The following is a 14035-nucleotide window of genomic DNA, read 5'->3' on the forward strand; positions in this document are numbered from 1 at the left end:
AGAACATATCTCAGCCCTCCACAAACATCACAGACGCTATTAAATTTAATTTTAATATTGTTTCCTACAAACGGTAACCCACCAATCAGCTTACTCAACTCACCACTCTCATTCATCTCCTTGATCTCCTCGGCCCCGCCAACATACTTCCCTCCTAAGAAAACTGCAGGTAACCTAACTTTTTTGGACACAGTAGAGTGGCTGAGATCACCAAGTAGGGCTCACACACGTCCGCCGGAGCCACCTTCACCTAGGTACTTCTCCTGCTCATCTTTCAAAGATATCAATGCCATTCTCTTAGAAGAACAAAATGGATCCAAATCCCAACCCCAAACCCCCAGAAGACCCTCCATTTTCCACTGCGCCTCCCCACTCCACTGCCACCACCGCAACCACTCTAAAACATTCATAATTTAACCAGGGTGAAATTATGAATGTTTTAGAGTGGTTGCGGTGGAGTGGGGAGGCGATCCGGACACGGTGAAAAATGGAGGGTCTTATGGGGGTTTGGGGTTGGGATTTGGATCCATTTTGTTCTTCTAAGAGAATGGCATTGATATCTTTGAAAGATGAGCAGGAGAAGTACCTTGGTGAAGGTGGCTCCGCCGGCCGTCTCAGGGAGGTGTGAGCCCTACTTGGTGATCTCAGCCACTCTAGCCACATTATATATAGAGAGAGAGAATGGAAGAGACATGAGACTAGTTAGGGTTACAAAGTAGGACTGGACCGGGCCTTTGGTGCTATTAAAGAAAGGGATTCTATAACTTTAACAATAGAGTGTCTGATCAAATTCTTGATTCATCATTGGTTTAAATCTTCGGAGGTCTTTAAAAATATTAGATATTCTCAATATTTATTCTAAATTTGAATTTAGTAAGAAGGAAAGTAATTATATATAAAGTCAAGTTTGCTTGGAAAAATTTGAAGTTATGGTAATTAATTATTTATGAGTTTTTAATATTAATATTTGCAAAAAAGATGTCAGCCAATTGGGAAAAAATGACAATGCAGTATATGGTAATATTTTTAATTCCTTGGTTTCGAGGATGTTCAGAGATATGAAATATTTATTCTAAATTTGGATTTAGTAAGAAGGAAAGTAATTATATATATAGTCAAGTTTGCTTGGAAAAATTTAAAGTTATGGTAATTAATTATTTATGGGTTTTAATATTAATATTTGCAAAAAAGATGGAGCAAATTAGGAAAAAATGGTAATGCAGCACATGTAATATTTTTAATTTCTTGATTTCGGGGATATTCACCAGTAGCCAGAGGGGTGCATTGAGATCTGCCAATCCCTAAATAATTTTTCTCAGCTAATGTGGAGAACTCCAATAAATTCTGTTTACGACTATAGAACTTAATTGTGCCATATGTATGAGCAAATGCATGTGCAGGAACAACTCAGAAATCATTATTGAAATTTTAATATCATTTCTAGAATAAAAGATGTCATAGGATCACAATGGTTTCTTCCCGCTACTTCCATCTTAGTAAGGAAAAAAAATATTTTTTAGTGTATATGGTATAAGAAAACTAATTAATTTTTTAATTTTAAAAAATATATTAAAATATTTTTAATATTTTTTTAAAAAATAATAATTATTTTTTATTAATTTTAAGGTTAAATATTATAAAAGAATTTAAAATGTTATGAATATAAAAAATTAATTAATAAACTTTTTAAATATCTAAAATATTAATTAATAAATTTTTAAAATTATAAAAATTAAATAGTAAAATATTTAATGAATAAAATTAACCTAATCATTTACTAATAAATTTTTTAAAATATTTAAAATATTTTAATATATTTTTTAAAATTAAAATTTTTTATAAAAATTAAGTAATAATTTTTTCTTAATGCTTAATATTTTGATTTAGTGATTAAAAAAATAAATTTATCTCGTATTTTTTTTAATGTTGTTTGTTATAAAATTGACAAAATAAAATAAGATAGAGTTTAATTTTTAAAATTTAATAAATGCTCACCCGAAAACATTCTACATATTAGTATATTGACTAATATTATTATTAATAAAATATTGTTTACTATAAAATTGACGAAAATGTTTTTTATAAACTAATAAATCAATAAATTGAGTTATTTTTAACTACATTTGATGGGAAGTATATATTTGGATCCAATTTATTATAGATTAATAAATTTTTAAAATTATAAATAATAAATTATATTATAAAATAATAAATAAAATTCACTTTAATATCTTTTTTTTTTTTTGAAATAGGAGTTGGGGGAGTAGAACCTTAGACCTCTCAAGTCTATTAGGATGCATTTTCCACCAGGCTAAGTCTCGGAGTGCCTTTGATATCTATTAACTTCATAATAAATCTAATTCACTTAAAAATTTCTCCTTTTAATTTTTCCATTTTGGTTCAACTTGTGCACCACTAATCTATCCAAACCGGATTTTGATGAGTCAACTTTTAAAACTAAAATGGTTTTTAATAAATATATTTAAAACTAAATTTATGAGAGAAACATTTACAAACATCAATAAAATGTGTAATATAACTATTTTATATTTAATTTAATTATTTATTTTTAAAGTATAAACAATGATGTGATTTAACAAATGATATAAAATGAATTTCATTGTTCATCTCTCTAAAATAATAATGAAAGAACATTCACAAAAAACCACCCTATGCAAAATCGGTTAATATTTTTAATAATTGAACTCGTTCAAATACGATGAAAATTTATATTAAATTATTTAAATTCATTCTAAAATCAATTATTATGACTCAAACTAATACTATATTTATATAATTTTAATTAATAATTTATAAATAAATTTTTTAATTAATAATTTTAATTTTAAAACTTAATATTTCATAAAATATTTATAATATAATTTTAAATGAAAACATATAAAAATTTATAAATATTATTATAAAATATATATTTTAATTAAATTAATTATTTATATAAATAAATTTAGATAATGATTATTCAATATGAAAAATCCAAATCCAAGCAAGTCTACCATGAATTTAAATCAAAACTATTTTAAATCTAATTATATATTTTATTCAAATTCATTGTAATAAAATTTCATCAAATTAAATATTCAAAAATATTTTATTTATTCAAATCTCTAATTTATATCGTTTCATAAGATATTTAGCTATCAATTGTATTAAAAAAATAAAAATAGTTAGGGAATATATTTTTTTAACTTATAAAAAAAATTAATTATTATGTAATTATACTTTAATTCTTAATACATTAGGGACAAAGACAAACCCAAATTGGCCACCCATGCATGAGTCCCACAGAATCACGTGCATGCATCGTCTCAAACACTAATATCTTTCCTCTTCATTAATCATCACAACATACAGGCCATTTCCCCATTTCTGACTTCTCTATCTCCATTAATGGAGAGGCCGCTCATCGAAGTATCAGACTCAGAGGTTCGTCTAGACTTTATGCTCAATTCCAAATGCCGAGCCAACGTCCGCCTCAGGTCTCTCTCCGCCACTACCCCAATAGCATTCAAGGTCCAAACTTCATCGCCGCACAAGTTCCTGGTTAATCCACCAACTGGGCTTATCCCTCCTTCATCCTCTACCATCTTTCAAATCATACTCAGACCACAAACCCATCTCCCATCCTCTTTCCCTCGTTCTCCCTCCGACCGTTTCCTCCCAATTCATCCGATTTGACTAACCCCGATTCTCTCAGCTCATGGTTCTCTTCCCTTCCTCTCTGGTCAACTCAAGATTTTAAGCTCAAGGTTGCCTTCGTCGGTCCATTTCTTCTCCGGCACGCTGTCAGCAGTGGGGATGTTATCTCTGTGAAGAATATAATAAAGAGGCAAAGGTCGATACTTTCTGAGTTGTCACCGAGAGAGGCTGAGTCGCTCCTTCGAGTTGCTACTGAGTTGGCTGACCCTGAGGGTATGGTGAACTTACTGCTTGAAGCTGGGTTGAAGATTGACGCACGGGCGAAAGCGGATGATGTGGGCTTTCATCAAATGGACGCAAAGTGGCAATCCAAAGGCTGGAGCGAGCTGCACGTGGCAATAGCATTTGATCGGACGGACGAAGTTTTGGATTCATTGGATAGTTTTGGGCCATTGGATTTGAGAGATAAAGAAGGAAGGACACCGTTGCATTTGGCGGCAGGTAGAGGGAATATCAAGTGCGCTAGGGTGTTGGTGGAATCCGGTGCAGATAAGGATGCTAAGAGCAAAGATGGCAGGACTGCACTGTATAGAGCAGCGGCAAATGGTGACCATAAGATGGTAGAGATGCTAATTGAGATGGGTTCTGACCCACAATCGCAGATAGTCATGGCCGTTCAGCTTTTGATGTTTCTCGGGACAAGGGACATGTAAGGATAGTCACAAACTAGAGAATCCAGCTTGAAATAATTCAGACTACATTATTAAGAACCTTTCTTTTTTAAGAACCTTTCTTTATTGACTTGATTATTCCAATTTCTGATGATGGAGACACTGGGTTTTGGTACAGAATAAAAAATGAAATAGTGTGCTGGAAGGCGTGTTGAGTTTCTATGATATTCAAAAGTAATTATACAACTAAAATTGTCAAGATTAACATGATTTCCTAAATAAACCTAACTTTTATTTTTAACAGTGGCCCACAAATTCAATTAACATGCCATAAATAGTATCAAAGGGACTTGTTAGAAAAATAATAAATAAAAATCAACAAGTAAAGATTTACAAGTTTCACAAATAATTCATAAACCATCAAACACTTACTGCTAAGTATATAAACATCTGTGCCAAAAAAAAAAAGTCTATAAACATCTAATCAAACAAATCCCATCAAATATAAGAACCCAAATAGGAAGGTCCCCACTTTCCTGTATTCTATTTTTTTCTAAAATAGAAAATAAGCAAAAGAAAAAACAGCTACTACTTCCATTCTAATATTATTTTATTTCTATATTTTCTATTGTGGATAGAGGGCTAAGTTGACATTCGCCGCCGGTTCACGGGATAACATAGGCCGCACTTAACCAGACCGTTTACATTGCACGATGTGCAGGTCGTAAACCCATGCTTCTCAGAGTAGATCTTATGGCTGCCATTGCACTGTGCGCAAAGAACATGTCTCAGCTCTCCACAAACATCACAGAAACTATTGTTTCCTACAAAGGGTAACCCACCAATCAGCTTACTCAACTCACCACTCTCATTCATCTCCTTGATCTCCTCGGCCCCACCAACATACTTCCACCTAAGAAAACTGCAGGTAACCTAACCTTTTTAGAACATGTGATCATCTGTATCTCGTCGAGATACCCGGCATCCATGGACAAATCTCGCTCGTCAATTGGGATGCGAAATCCACGGAGGATTGATCTGACGGTTCTGCAATCTTCGAATGTTTTGCGGACAATGCCGAGGCTGGTAAAGTAGAGGATGATCTCGTGGTCATCCTGGTTAGGAGGTGGTGAAATTATGAATGTTTTAGAGTGGTTGCCGTGGTGGCCGTGGAGTGGGGAGGCGCGGTGGAAAATGGAGGGTCTTCTGGGGGTTTGGGGTTGGGATTTAGATCCATTTTGTTCTTCTAAGAGAATGGCATTGATATCTTTGAAAGATGAGCAGGAGAAGTACCTTGGTGAAGGTGGCTCCTGCGGCTGTCTTGGGGAGGTGTGAGCCCTACTTGGTGATCTCAGCCACTCTAGCCACATTAGAGAGAGAGAGAGAGAGAATGGAAGAGACATGATACTAGTTAGGATTATAAAGTAGGACTGGACTGGGCCTTTGATGCTATGAAAGAAAGGGATTCTATAACTGTAACAATGGAGTGTCTGATCAAAAATCTTCGGAGGTCTTTAAAAATATTAGATATTCTTAATATTTATTCTAAATTTGGATTTAGTAAGAAGGAAAGTAATTATATATATAGTCAAGTTTGCTTGGAAAGATTTGAAGTTATGGTAATTAATTATTTATGGGTTTTTAATATTAATATGTGCAAAAACGATTGATAGAGCATATTTTAGTCCATTTTATCATTATGTTCTTGATGTTTATTTACATCTTTTCTACTTAATTTTGTGGGTTTAATTATGTTTTGCAGATATTAGGTGTAAAGAGACAATCTGGAGAAAATGCTCTTAAAACTGCCAAAAAGTGCCAAATAATGAAAGTTTTCAGAAAATGAAGGTTTTCAAATGAGGAAAGTGCAGAAGCAAAAGCAAACAAGGAAAACTCACTCAGAAGATTATTTGAAATTCAAATTGCAGATCTTTCTTTCCTTGTTCAAAAATGTGCACACACTGCTATAGTCATATCTTCTTATATACTCTTCCTCTTCTGCATTCAATATTCAAATTTCAAAAGAGGCTCCACCTAAAAAGAAATGTATGGACAAGCATATCTTCCCCTTTGAAGATCAAAATTCATGCATCCTTCCTATTCAGAAACAATATGCACGCTTTCCTCTTCTGAGAGCCATCTGCGCGCCACCTTCCTTTTCTGCAACAACTTGGGCAGCAAGTTGCACATGGGCAGCATCTTGGGCAGCCTCTACACTAATTAGGAAGTAAGGTCAGCATCTAAACTTATTTAGGAAGCACAATCTGCGCCTCTTTCCCTTTCTGAGACCAAACCGCACGCACCAACTTCTTTCCGCAAAGCATTCGCGCGCAGCCTTCCTTCTGAAGCCGAAAAATGCGATTCTTTCCTTTTCAGATTTAACTTGGGCAGAAAATACCTCTTGGGCAGTAAGTATGACCTAGGGCAACACTTTTCAACTATAAAAAGCCACATAAGGAGCCTCTACATGGTCCTTAAGCCCTCCTTGGGAGACACCTACGAAATTCACATCTCTTCTTCTACCTTTCTTCTTTTATTTTATTTTTAGTTTTGTTTCAGCCATGAGAGGCTGAAATCTTTAATTCTAGTTGAGGATTGGTTGAAACTAAGGTTGTTTAATGGGTTGTGAGATCTGAACATAAATTATTGTCTTTAGTTTTGTTCAATATTTATGCAATTGATGCTTTAATTATATGATTACTTTGTTGTTTTGATCAAATTGGCCACTTGATTTTAATTGCAAAGTTAATTGATTGTTAGTTGGGATTATTTTTAGTCCGTAATTGCTGGAAATATTCTGACCTTAGAACACTTGGGATAAAACCCAAGAAAATTGCATGATCTAGCATTATCTCCATACGTTTGGATAGCTAGGATTGGATCTCTTTATTTCTTTATGCAATTGACAATTGTTTTGATGCCTATGGCCCAAAGACGTTCATTGGCAATTTGTTAATTAGTAATTAATTAGAGGACGTTCCCTAATTAATTTAATCATAAGGAGAGACATGGTGGTGAGAAGCGTCTTCCACCCCCATAACTAATCTATTGAACTAATCAAGATAATCTAAGTTTCAATGATCAACCCAAACAACCAAAGTGGATCCATATCTTCAACTAGGCTTTTCTCATATTGATTTCCTCTTTTATTTTAACTATTTGCTTTCTATTATTACTCTCATTATTAGTTACTACAATCAATCTCAAACCCCCCATTTTACTTTTATTGCAATTTATTTTTATTCTGCTTCCAGTTTATCTCATTTGATCCCACTTTCAGTCTTTTATCTCATCTTTAATTTATTATTGTTTCAGTTCATTTTATTGGTCTTGTTGAGAAAAATAAATAGGTAATCAATTCTCTGTGGATTCGATCCTTTCACCACTATCTGCAGTTGTAAAATTGTTGATAACCAGGAAGGTTATTTTTGACCGGCTTCGACAACCGCGAGTCAACGATGGAGCCAATTTGGAAAAAATAGCAATGCAGCACATGATAATATTTTTAATTCCTTTGTTTCGGGGATGTTCACAGATGAAATAATTATTCTAAATTAGGATTTAGTAAGAAAGAAAGTAATTATATATATAGTCAAGTTTACTGGGAAAGTTTGAAGTTATGGTAATTAATTATTTATGGGTTTTTAATATTAATATTTGCAAAAAAAGATGGAGTCAATCGGGAAAAAATGGCAATGCAGCACATGGTAATATTTTTAATTTCTTGGTTTCGGAATGTTCAGAGATGAAATATTTATTCTAAATTAAGATTTAATATGAAGGAAAATAATTATATATATAGTCAAGTTTGCTTGGAAAGATTTGAAGTTATGGTAATTAATTATTTATGGGTTTTTAATATTAATATTTGCAAAAACGATGGAGCCAATCGGGAAAAAATGGCAATGCAGCACATGGTAATATTTTTAATTTCTTGGTTTCGGGATGTTCAGAGATGAAATATTTATTCTAAATTAAGATTTAATATGAAGGAAAGTAATTATATATATAGTCAAGTTTGCTTGGAAAGATTTGAAGTTATGGTAATTAATTATTTATGGGTTTTTAATATTAATATTTGCAAAAAAAGATGGAGCCAATCGGGAAAAAAATGGCAATGCAGCACATGGTAATATTTTTAATTTCTTGGTTTCGGGATGTTCAGAGATGAAATATTTATTCTAAATTAAGATTTAATATGAAGGAAAGTAATTATATATATAGTCAAGTTTGCTTGGAAAGATTTGAAGTTATGGTAATTAATTATTTATGGGTTTTTAATATTAATATTTGCAAAAACGATGGAGCCAATCGGGAAAAAATGGCAATGCAGCACATGGTAATATTTTTAATTTCTTGGTTTCAAGATGTTCAGAGATGAAATATTTATTCTAAATTAAGATTTAATATGAAGGAAAGTAATTATATATATAGTCAAGTTTGCTTGGAAAGATTTGAAGTTATGGTAATTAATTATTTATGGGTTTTTAATATTAATATTTGCAAAAACGATGGAGCCAATCGGGAAAAAATGGCAATGCAGCACATTCAAAGTATCTAAGTGAGGCCACATTCAAAGTGAGGCCACATTCAAAGTGAGGCCACATTCAAAGTGAGGCCACATTCAAAGTATCTAATTTGCATCCTAAAATTTTATTAAAAAATGAGAATTATCAGTATGGACTCACATTTAAAAATTAGAAAATGCGGAGCAAACAAAAGGAATTACATTCCCAATTGAGTCATGGTTCGGTTTTTATTTTGAATTTAAATAGTAATCTGTTAGGTTTTGAAGCAAAATTAAAATAAAATCAACATCAATTTAATTAAGTTGTTTTATTTTTCTTTAAATCAAATTAAAATTTGCTGTATGTCACTTTTTTTTGCATGAAATCGTTGAGTTGAAATCAATATTTAAGAATTTTAGAATATGGGCGTAAATCTCTAATTTCATCTTTCACGTTGACCTTAAATTGACTACCATGCATTACATTATTTATTTAAATTGAGTAGTAGCTTTTTATGATACAATATTTAAATTTATCTCGTACTTTTTTTAATGTTGTTTGTTATAAAATTGACGAAATAAAATAAGATAGAGTTTAATTTTTAAAATTTAATAAATGCTCACCCGAAAGCATTCTACATATTAGTATATTGACTAATATTATTATTAATAAAATATTGTTTACTATAAAATTGACGAAAATGTTTTTTATAAACCAATAAATCAATAAATTGAGTTATTTTTAAGTACATTTGATGGGAAGTATATATTTGGATCCAATTTATTATAGATTAATAAATTTTTAAAATTATAAATAATAAATTATATTATAAAATAATAAATAAAATTCACTTTAATATCTATTTTTTTTTTTGAAATAGGAATTGGGGGAGTAGAACCTTAGACCTCTCAAGTCTACTAGGATGCATTTTCCACCAGGCTAAGCCTCGGAGTGCCTTTAATATCTATTAACTTCATAATAAATCTAATTCACTTAAAAATTTTTCCTTTTAATTTTTCCATTTTAATTCAACTTGTGCACCACTAATCTATCCAAACGGGATTTTGATGAGTCAACTTTTAAAACTAAAATGGTTTTTAATAAATACATTTAAAACTGAATTTATGAGAGAAACATTTACAAACATCAATAAAATGTGTAATATAACTATTTTAAATTTAATTTAATTATTTATTTTTAAAGTATAAACAATGATGTGATTTAACAAATGATATAAAATGAATTTTATTGTTCATCTCTCTAAAATAATAATGAAAGAACATTCACAAAAAACCACCCTATGCTAAATCGGTTAATATTTTTAATAATTGAACTCGTTCAAATACGATGAAAATTTATATTAAATTATTTAAATTCATTCTAAAATCAATTATTATGACTCAAATTAATACCATATTTATATAATTTTAATTAATAATTTATAAATAAAATTTTTTAATTAAAAATTTTAATTTTAAAACTTAATTTGGAAAAAAATGGCAATGCAGCACATAGTAATATTTTTAATTTCTTTGTTTTGGGGATGTTCAGAGATATGAAATATTTATTCTAAATTTGGATTTAGTAAGAAGGAAAGTAATTATATATATAGTCAAGTTTGCTTGGAAAAATTTGAAGTTATGGTAATTAATTATTTATGAGTTTTTAATATTAATATTTGCAAAAACGATGGAGCCAATCGGGAAAAATTGGCAATGCAGCACATGGTAATATTTTTAATTTCTTGGTTTCGAGATGTTCAGAGATGAAATATTTATTCTAAATTAAGATTTAATATGAAGGAAAGTAATTATATATATAGTCAAGTTTGCTTGGAAATATTTGAAGTTATGGTAATTAATTATTTATGGGTTTTTAATATTAATATTTGCAAAAACGATGGAGCCAATCGGGAAAAAATGGCAATGCAGCACATGGTAATATTTTTAATTCCTTGGTTTCGGGGATGTTCAGAGATAAAATATTTATTCTAAATTAGGATTTAGTAAGAAAGAAAGTAATTATATATATAGTCAAGTTTACTTGGAAAGATTTGAAGTTATGGTAATTAATTATTTATGGTTTTTAATATTAATATTTGCAAAAACGATGGAGCCAATCGGGAAAAAATGGCAATGCAGCACATGGTAATATTTTTAATTTCTTGGTTTCGGGATGTTCAGAGATAAAATATTTATTCTAAATTAAGATTTAATATGAAGGAAAGTAATTATATATATAGTCAAGTTTGCTTGGAAAGATTTGAAGTTATGGTAATTAATTATTTATGGGTTTTTAATATTAATATTTGCAAAAAAAGATGGAGCCAATCCGGAAAAAATGGCAATGCAGCACATGGTAATATTTTTAATTTCTTGGTTTCGGGATGTTCAGGGATGAAATATTTATTCTAAATTAAGATTTAATATGAAGGAAAGTAATTATATATATAGTCAAGTTTGCTTGGAAAGATTTGAAGTTATGGTAATTAATTATTTATGGGTTTTTAATATTAATATTTGCAAAAAAAGATGGAGCCAATCCGGAAAAAATGGCAATGCAGCACATGGTAATATTTTTAATTTCTTGGTTTCGGGATGTTCAGAGATGAAATATTTATTCTAAATTAAGATTTAATATGAAGGAAAGTAATTATATATATAGTCAAGTTTGCTTGGAAATATTTGAAGTTATGGTAATTAATTATTTATGGGTTTTTAATATTAATATTTGCAAAAACGATGGAGCCAATCGGGAAAAAATGGCAATGCAGCACATGGTAATATTTTTAATTTCTTGGTTTCGAAATGTTCAGAGATGAAATATTTATTCTAAATTAAGATTTAATATGAAGGAAAGTAATTATATATATAGTCAAGTTTGTTTGGAAAGATTTGAAGTTGTGGTAATTAATTATTTATGGGTTTTTAATATTAATATTTGCAAAAACGATGGAGCCAATTAGGAAAACATAGCAATGTAGCACATGGTAATATTTTTAATTCCTTGGTTTCGGGGATGTTCAGAGATGAAATATTTATTCTAAATTAGGATTTAGTAAGAAAGAAAGTAATTATATATATAGTCAAGTTTATTTGGAAAGATTTGAAGTTATGGTAATTAATTATTTATGGGTTTTTAATATTAATATTTGCAAAAAAAGATGGAGCCAATCGGAAAAAAATGGCAATGCAGCACATGATAATATTTTTAATTTTTTGTTTCGGGATGTTCAGAGATGAAATATTTATTCTAAATTAAGATTTAATGTGAAGGAAAGTAATTATATATATAGTCAAGTTTGCTTGGAAAGATTTGAAGTTATGGTAATTAATTATTTATGGGTTTTTAATATTAATATTTGCAAAAACGATGGAGCCAATTGAGAAAAAATAGCAATGCAGCACATGGTAATATTTTTAATTCCTTGGTTTTGGGGATGTTCAGAGATGAAATATTTATTCTAAATTAGGATTTAGTAAGAAAGAAAGTAATTATATATATAGTCAAGTTTACTTGGAAAGATTTGAAGTTATGGTAATTAAGTATTTATGGTTTTTAATATTAATATTTGCAAAAAAAGATGGAGCCAATCGGGAAAAAATAGCAATGCAGCACATGGTAATATTTTTAATTTCTTGATTTCGGGATGTTCAGAGATGAAATATTTATTCTAAATTAAGATTTAATATGAAGAAAAGTAATTATATATATAGTCTAGTTTACTTGGAAAGATTTGAAGTTATGATAATTAATTATTTATGGGTTTTTAATATTAATATTTACAAAAAAAGATGGAGCCAATCGGAAAATAATTGCAATGCAGCAAATGATAATATTTTTAATTTCTTTGGTTTCGAAATGTTCAGACATGAATTATTTATTCTAAATTAAGATTTAATATGAGGGAAAGTAATTATATATATATAATCAAGTTTGTTTGGAAAGATTTGAAGTTATAGTAATTAATTATTTATGAATTTTTAGTATTAATATTTATAAAAAAAATGGAGCGAATTGGGAAAAAAAACATGGCAATGCATGCTAATATTTTTAATTGCTTAATTTCGGGGAATGTCTTTCCTCTTCATCAATCATCACAACGTATAGGCCATTTCCCCATTTCTGACTTCTCCATCTCCATTAATGGAGAGGCCGCTCATCGTAGTATCAGACTCAGAGGTTCGTCTAGACTTTATGCTCAATTTCAAATGCCGAGCCAACGTCCGCCTCAGGTCTCTCTCCGCCACTACCCCAATAGCATTCAAGGTCCAAACTTCAGCGCCGCACAAGTTCCTGGTTAATCCACCAACTGGGCTTATCCCTCCTTCATCCTCTACCATCTTTCAAATCATACTCAGACCACAAACCCATCTCCCATCCTCTTTCCCTCGTTCTCCCTCCGACCGTTTCCTCCCAATTCATCCGATTTGACTAACCCCGATTCTCTCAACTCATGGTTCTCTTCCCTTCCTCTCTGGTCAACTCAAGATTTTAAGCTCAAGGTTGCCTTCGTCGGTCCGTTTCTTCTCCGGCACGCTGTCAGCAGTGGGGATGTTAACTCTGTGAAGAATATAATAAAGAGGCAGAGGTCGATACTTTCTGAGTTGTCACCGAGAGAGGCTGAGTCGCTCCTTCGAGTTGCTACTGAGTTGGCTGACCCTGAGGGTATGGTGAACTTACTGCTTGAAGCTGGGTTGAAGATTGACGCACGGGCGAAAGCGGATGATGTGGGCTTTCATCAAATGGACGCAAAGTGGCAATCCAAAGGCTGGTGCGAGCTGCACGTGGCAATAGCATTTGATCGGACGGACGAAGTTTTGGATTCATTGGATAGTTTTGGGCCATTGGATTTGAGAGATAAAGAAGGAAGGACACCGTTGCATTTGGCGGCAGGTAGAGGGAATATCAAGTGCGCTAGGGTATTGGTGGAATCCGGTGCAGATAAGGATGCTAAGAGCAAAGATGGCAGGACTGCACTGTATAGAGCAGCGGCAAATGGTGACCATAAGATGGTAGAGATGCTAATTGAGATGGGTTCTGACCCCACAATCGCAGATAATCATGGCCGTTCAGCTTTTGATGTTGCTCGGGACAAGGGACATCTAAATATAGTCACAAACTAGAGAATCCAGCTTCAAATAATTCAGACTACATTATTAAGAACCTTTCTTTATTGACGACGACGCCGGAGGAGAT

The 14035-nt window shown here is 31.3% G+C and overlaps 3 pseudogenes; 2 read left to right on the top strand and 1 right to left on the bottom strand.

The window, feature by feature from the left end:
- The first annotated feature begins 3328 nt into the window (after positions 1–3328).
- On the top strand, positions 3329–4509 carry LOC122725158 (annotated as a pseudogene).
- Positions 4510–4970: 461 nt separating this feature from the next.
- LOC122725164 lies at positions 4971–5654 on the bottom strand (annotated as a pseudogene).
- A 7286-nt stretch (positions 5655–12940) lies between these two features.
- Positions 12941–14029, top strand: LOC122725159 (annotated as a pseudogene).
- The last annotated feature ends 6 nt before the right edge of the window (positions 14030–14035 follow it).

This window comes from Manihot esculenta, chromosome 11 (genome assembly GCF_001659605.2).
Source record: "Manihot esculenta cultivar AM560-2 chromosome 11, M.esculenta_v8, whole genome shotgun sequence".
Classification (NCBI taxonomy): Eukaryota; Viridiplantae; Streptophyta; class Magnoliopsida; order Malpighiales; family Euphorbiaceae; genus Manihot; species Manihot esculenta.